The 7,891-nt window shown below is 40.3% G+C and overlaps 1 protein-coding gene across 1 annotated transcript in view; it reads right to left on the bottom strand.

Moving 5' to 3' along the window:
- Positions 1 to 7,891, bottom strand: part of CLTCL1 (clathrin, heavy chain-like 1) — a 279,619-nt gene that overhangs the window by 205,872 nt on the left and 65,856 nt on the right. The window lies entirely within an intron of this gene.

The raw sequence follows: 7,891 nt of genomic DNA, 5'->3' as shown, positions 1-7,891 counted from the left end.
TATATATAAGTATATATATAAAATACATATTGCATTTAAAATTAGTAAAAAATATTACTTTAAGTTGTTGTTATGTGCTGCTGAGTCAACTCTGACTCTTAGCTACCCTATGCACAATAGCTCTGAACCTTGCTCTATCCTGAGCCAATCTCACTGCCTGTGACACACCTACCCTCATTACTGTGTCAATCCGTCTTATCCAGGGTCTTCCTCTCTTGCTTTGTTCGTCCACCCATCCAAGCATGATGTCCTTCTCCAAGGACTGGTCCCTCCTGACCACATGCCCAGAGTATGTGAGATGGAGCTCTAAATCCTTGTCTGCAAGGAGCAGCGTGGTTTCACCCTCTCTAGAACAAACCTGTTTGTTCTCTTGGCAATCAATAGGATGCTCAATACTCTTGTCCAGCTCCACAACTAGACAGCAATGAGAGAGTTTAAGCTACTTGTGACCATCAAGTACTAAAATGTGTTAGTGAGATACATTTCAGGAACTGAATTATTACTTATATTTATTTAATTTTAATTCATTTAAATAACTATATCTGACTGTGTCTAATAGACCATGGGGTTCTGTACAAAAGCCTTTGGCATCAACATTGCAAATGGCCCAGATTGGTTCCTTCTTCTTTTTTTTATTAATTTTCTGGGGTTTTTTCCTCCCATTAAAATGGTTCCATCTTTGGCAAAGAGTTCCTTTCTGAACTTGCTACCATCACAATAAAAGAATTTTCTTTTAAATGTATGTTTAGGTTATTTTTTAAAAAATAATTAATGTATAAGAACATAAAATCCGACAAGATATTCTGAAGCGAATTTCAAAGATATGCAAAATCTCTGTTAAAAGTGAAGAAATGGTCCTAAGAAAGATAAAGACCTAGATAAATATAAGAACACATAAGCATGTTCAGACTCAAAGATTCAGTATTATGAATATTACCAGTCCTCTACAACAAATGGATAGATTCAATGCAACTTTAATCATAATTTCATCAGTCTTCTTAATAAATAACTGACATTAAAAAGCTGAGCATAGAAAATTCATATGACCTAGCTATTGTACCACTAGCAATATTCCCCAAGGAAATCAACACTGAGACAGGAATGGAGATATGAACACATATTTTCATAGCAGTGCTGTTCATAATAGCAAGTAAATGAAAATAGCCCAAACACCCATCAACAAACAAATGGATTGAGAAATTCTAGTACATTCACACAATGGAATACTATGCAGCACGCTGGAGCAACAGTTTTGTAAAATATTCTATCATTTTGGATAGTCTAGAGAGCAGAATGCTGAATATACTAACTCAGTCGCATAAGGACAAATACTGTATAAGACCATTATTGTAAAAACAGAAGGACAATTAGTAAGATATGTATAAATGTCCAAAAGGGGAAAGAGAAAGGGGAAAGGAGAGGAAAACAGGAAGGAAGTGAACTACTAGGATAACAGAGTTTAGTGGGCAGATGGGGGTAGGAGGCTTCAGAAATAGGATTCAATGGGGACTTGAAAAGATAACATAATAATAGACATAGAACAGTGGTAATTAATTATATTGGATATAGTATAATGGATTGGAAGAGATCCATATTTGTTCCCATTCCCAAGAAAAGTGATCAAACTGAATGTGGAAATATAACTAGGTATTTCTGTCATCACAGGAGTCTAGAGCGAGGGCTACATGGTGGAGGGGACCTGGGGGAGGGTTTGTAAAACATTGAAAGAATCTTTTCTTTTACTTTTCCATAATTTCTGGACTCATGTACTTATAACTTGTTAGTCAAATTTGTGTCTTCTAGGGTGCAACACCCCCATGATACATCTTCAAGGATATGAACATGTACGGCCAAGCCCAATCAATAAGAGTGCATCTAAATTCCAAAATCAATCTCCATAATAGTCTATGTGTTTCCTACTGCCAAAGGGGCCCTTTAGAGTAGTGAGAGAAGATCTTCACCCTGAAACCCACAGCGTCCCTTTTCAGCAGGAAGTAGCTAAGAGAATACGCCATCCCCTTTTCCTTATGACTCAGGGTGAAGTCTCTCTCAGGGAGGAGTGATAGAGAATGGCAAAGGACACACTGACAAAGAAGATTAATCAGAACTGGCTTTGACAAGCACTGTGGCATTTGGACAAGAACAAACTGGGAGGAGGGTAGAGAGAATAGTGCAACAATGAATGAATGGAAACCCAAAATCTCTGTAAATGTTTATGAAAATTAATAAAATATAGAAAAAAAGAAAATTAAAAAAACTGAATGTGGAAATTATCAAACAATATCATTGGTATCACATGCAAACAAAACACTGCTGACAATCATTTAAAAATGGCTCAAACAGTACATAGATAAAGAACTGTCAGAAGTTCAAGCAGGACTTAGAAGAGGCTGTGGCACCAGGGATATCATTGCTTATGCCAGATGGATCCTGGCTGAAAGTAAGGAATACCAGAATGTCTGTTTGTGCTTTATTGAGGCATTTGACTGTGTGGATCACGACAAGCTGTGGCTGACACTGAGAAGAATGGGAATCCCAGAGCATGTAATTTTGCTCGTACAGAATCTATTCCTGGATCAGGACGCTGTTGTTAGAATAGAGCTGGGGAGCATTGCATGGTTTAAAATTGATAAGGGTTGTATTCTCTCTCCATAACTGCTCAATCTATACGCCGAGCATATAGTCCGAGAAGCTGGACTCTATGAAGAGGAATGTGGCATCAGGGTTGGAGTTATGCAGATGACACAATCTTACTTGCTGAAAGTAAGGAGAACTTGAAGCACTTGTTGCAGAAGATCAAGGAATGCAGCCTTCAGTATGGATTTTGTCTCAATATCAAGAAAATAAAGATTCTTACCACTGGACCAACAGTCAGCATCATGATGGATGGAGAGGAGATTGAAAATGTCAACAGCTTCGTCGTTGGATCCACAATTAGCATCCTTGGTACAAGCAGTCAGGAAATAAGAAGACACATTGCACTGTGAAAATCTACAGTTAGGGACTTCTCTGAATTATTGAGGAGTAATGATGTCAGCTTGAGGACTAAGGTGCTTCTGATTCAGGCCATGGTCCTTTTGATTACTTGCTATACATTCAAGAGCTGGACAATGAATAAGTATGAAGGAAAAAGAATTGATGCCTTTGAGCAGTGGTGTTGAAGAAGAGGACTGAACATCCCATGGATGACCAAGAGGACAAACATATATATCTTAGAAAGAGTGCAACTGGCATCCTCTTTGGAGGCAAGAATGATGAGGGTTTGCCTCACATACTTTGAACATATTGCTAGGAAGTGCTATTCCTTGGAGAGGGACATAATTTTGGAAAGGGTGGAGGGTCGGTGAAGGAGAGGACGACCTTCAAACCAGGTGGTTTGACACAGTGACTGCTGCAACGGGTTCTTGTGTGTCAGGAAGTGTGAAGATGGTGCAGGATAGAACAGGGTCGCTATGAGTCGTACTCAACTTGACAGCACCTAACAACAACATCTGGGATCTCGGTGTGTATTTTCTGACCAAAAAATGTGCCAGAAACAGAGCAAGGGAAGAAGGAATATCAGAGTGAACACACACCTGGGTGTAGAATGATTAGTACTTGTGGTATAGTCCATAGAGTTACACTGTTAGCCCAGAGGAAATGCCTCTTCCTGGCAATTCTCACCCACCCGTGGCTGTGGGGAAATGACGGACAACCGCTTCTGGTGCAATTCCCAGTTCTGCGACAACGAGTGAGTGACCTTTCTGTTTGGAAGAAACAGAAAGTTGAAAAATGAGATCTAGAACTTCCAAACCTTAACTAACAGAGAGGAAGAAGTAGTAATTACAGACAGGGAGAGGGAACAGTAAGCCAGGCTCTGCCTGCTCATGTGTGATGTGTCAAAAAATTGACAGGTGGAAGACAACCGGAAAGTGGATTCCACAGAGGTACCAGGGTGCACAGACATTTCAGGGGCTCATAAAAACCTTTGCTTGGTGCTTTAGCAATCAACTTCACAGGGGCTCTTAAAATAGCTTTCACCTGATTTCTACGTCTCCTGATATGTTGACATAAATAAGATGCAAAGTGTTTAGGAGTGCAGGTATTTAGAAATTTCAGGGGCACTTAAAAAAGCCTTTGCTGACTTGCTTTAAGTGGTCTTCATTCAACTTGCCAAAAGGAAAAACAGCAGGCAGGAGCAAAATTCAGGGTAAAGCTGGTTTATTAGAAGACAGAGGAAGTACATTTCAGAGAGAGAAATTCTAGAATGGGTCACAACAGAAAGGAAGATGGTGGTGAAGACGACAGGTTATGAGGGAGTTAGGTGTTTCTACAGCCTGTTGGGGCTGGTTTTATGTAAGTGAAGGATAGTAACATTTGGACCAATGAGATGGTGTTGCTAGAGGTTTCCACTCTGATCAGTTCTTGACATCAGAGTTTTGCTGCCTAAAATGCTAACTAAGTTACTTCTTTACTGCACACGTGTGGCTTGCTGAGATTCTGGCATCTTCCTGATGACGTAAAATCTGTGTATTTCTAAGCACTGATTGGATAGTCTGGCGCTAGCTGCTCTGCCTTTCACTTTTCTTCAGCCCCAAGCTTGGGCTTTTCTTCTCCCCCATCAGAGTCTTCCCTATTCTTTCCTCCTCCCAACTTCATTTCACTGATCTTGTCCCTAATATCCTCTTTGAAAAGATTCAGCCTTTAGCTGGAATTGGAGATTGTCCTGCCTTCAGGGGCTCCGAATCTCCATTTCCTTACTCTTTTTTCCTCCCTAAATGTCCTAGCTTCTACATCTAGTGTTCCTGAAGATACCTGGTCACATACTGGAGATAACAGGGCTTGCACGGGGTGATAATCTTGTAGGACCATCAAAAATGATGTGGAAGGCTCGAAGCCTGGAAGACACGAATTTTACAAGTAATTATATAAATATGGCCTAAACTAGGGGAGTAAAATGATGACAGCCAAAGGGCTAGGAGAAAGGTTCAAAATGTCTCTTTGATGAGCTCTTTCCTTCGGTTGAATCTTTGTAGCCATCTGGCTTGGTCATAAATTCTTCTTAATGTTCACTTCTAGGTTTCCTGACATGTTAACATAAATACGATGACAAGTATTTAGTTATGCACAGACCTTCCTTGCTTAGCAAATAGGTAATTCAAGGTGATTCTGTGGTCCATGACTACTTAGATAAGGGATTCAACATTTTGTTGCTGTTATTCCTAAAGCTTCACCCATAGAAAAGGCAATCTTTTCTAGGGACTTGGTCAAATTGGCCTGGATAGCCTCATGGGATGTAAAACCTTCCTGTGGGGCTAGCATCCTTATAACTACTCCTACACCAGCCAAAATTAATCCTAACACTCCTTTGGCATTTGCATGAGCAAGGGTAGTAATTGTTGTTATGTGCTGTTGAATCACCTGCGACTCATAGTAATCCTATGTACAACAGCTCTGAAGCCTGCCCGGTCTTGAGCCAGTCTCACTGACTCCAACACACCTACCCCCATTGCCCCAGTTACTGTATCAATCCATCTCATCCAGGATGTTCCTCTCTTGAGCTGTCCGTCCACTCTTCTGAGCATGTCCTTCTTCACATGCCCAAAGTGAGACTGAGCTTCAAAATACTAGCCTCCAAAGAGAAACTTGGTTTCACCTTCTCCAAGACAGACCTTTTTATTTTCTTGGTGGGCCATGGTATGTTCGATACTCTTCTGCAGCACCACAACTCAAAGGCATCAATTCTTTTATCATTCTTAGGCATTTTCCAGCTCTCTGATGCATAGCATGTAATTGTGAAGACCATGACTTGGATCAGGCCCACCTTAGTCTCTAGATTGACATTGTTGCTTCTCATCATTCTGGAGATGTCCCTGATAGCAGATTTTTCCAATGCAATTCATCTTTTTATTTCCTATCTGCTGGTGCCAAGAGTTGGTAAACCGATAGTAATAGTAACTTTGACAACATTTAATCTTTGTTTACTGGGGCCAGCAAATCCTAGGATGCATCCTCCTTTAAAAAACCATAATGTAAGTGATAGCTTCCCCATCCTGTTTGTGCTAACACTGGTGATGGTGCTGAAAGGCTAGATAGAGAGATCCTACTATGAATCCATTTACAAGCAGGAGGAACACATAATAGTTGAGCGAACATTAGATTTTGCAGCATTTGGTTTGCAGCAACAAGATAAGGGCTGCTAAAGACATCCCCTGAAGTGGTTAATAGCCCCATATAATAGTGTCTTAGAAACTACACACTCAAGACTGGAGTAGTTCTATGAACAAGATCTCCTTGCTGCATCCCAAGATGGTAAGCTAAAAGAAACTACAGATCAGAAAAAAGTGTACTCTTTACAGAATAAAAATTCAACCAATATCTGTGCCATTTTTGTGCTATAGCACACACTTGCAGCATATCTCTCCTTTCTAGGGAGAGAATTACTGGGGAGGAAATACCCTATTTGATTAATCTGTATTATGTTATCAGTGGTGTTGCTTGCTGTCTTACATTTAGACAATTGTTCTGATTCCTATATTGAGTTTGTAGCCAGTCTACACATGTAGAGTTAAAGGTGATAATTCAATTATAGACCTGGGTTATGGATGCAGAATATGAAGGGGGTGAGGTGATCAGCATAGAACAAGTTATGGGGAAATCTTGGAGTTGGCTGGCTGGCTTTAGAACGTCAATGTAATTGGCAAGGAAATATGTTTGCCTTTGGATCTGTTGCACTTACTGTGGTGACAAATCTAGCAATTACTTAGAGCTTCAACCTTGGTGATAGTTTCAGGAACCTTAACAATAGTGTTATTTTCCTAATGAGGATGGACTAGTCCAGTACAGTGAATCTCTAAGATAATAAAAATCTTCATCATCTTAGATGAGAACGAAAGCTATAGAAAGCCGTTATGAACCTGGTGTTACACAAACCTTAGAGGAGATTGTAATGGGATAACAGTAATGTAGAAAAATGAGTTTTGGTAAAATGAATAACATAACAAAAAATTAATGTAAAAGTCATCAGATGAGCAATTAAATATGAAAATAAGGTGTCGAGCAAGAGTGCCATACTTCGCTGTTGACCTTGTCTTACTGTGCTTGAAAAGGGATTTGAGGTCCTGCAGAGGTTGACAGGTATGTTATAGTTCTGGGCCCTTTGAAGGTGATTCGAACGTTGACTTTGCCCTCAAAACTTTCACCCATCTCCCCACTCTCTTACGCTTGATGCGTGCGCAAGGAGACAAAAGGACTTGAGAGGGCCCTGGCCAGAGTGACTGTACTTGAGTTTGCAGCCCTCGCTTTTTCCAGTCTTTAAGGAGAGTCCAGTTTCCAGGCTCAATGGCTGGTTTCCATAGGGTGGTACTTGGATGAGGAAGCATCTGTTGACCAAAGTCTAGAAGAAGCTTGCAGAACATTCCCTGAATGTGACTTAGGAGAGATTGCGTCTTGGGGCAGGCATAGAGTATTCAGATGGTGAAAAGTCGCCCATATGTCATTTGTACCCATGCTTAGAGAGATGCATGTACTCATGAGAGCTATTGACAAGTTTTCAACACAATTGCTTTTTATTTTCTCGTGCAATTTTACTAAAGATCTTTGCAAGGTGTGATTTGTCCTTCCAACTTTGCCTGAGGCTTGAGATCTCTGTGAGGTATACAGATGATAAGTGATTCCTAAGACCTTAGCTTGAGCTTTTGCAACTTTGGAAATAAAAGCTGCTCGCTAGTCATTCTGCAAGCATCCCCTAAAGGGTATTATGTCCTGAAGTAAGGCTTTGGCCAGCTCATGAGCTTTTCCAGTACGTGTAGGTAAGGCTTCTGTAATCTGGAAAAGGTGTTTATCTACAAGGACTGGTATGTATTTGGGTAGCTGGTTTATTTCTTTCTTTCTTTTTTTTTTTTTTTTCATT

Source organism: Elephantulus edwardii, unplaced genomic scaffold (assembly GCF_000299155.1).
Source record: "Elephantulus edwardii isolate Elephantulus edwardi_28Jun2011 unplaced genomic scaffold, EleEdw1.0 scaffold00424, whole genome shotgun sequence".
NCBI classification, from domain to species: Eukaryota; Metazoa; Chordata; class Mammalia; order Macroscelidea; family Macroscelididae; genus Elephantulus; species Elephantulus edwardii.
The sequence above is the reverse complement of the archived record's forward strand: the minus strand, read 5'-3'. Positions and strand labels throughout refer to the sequence as shown.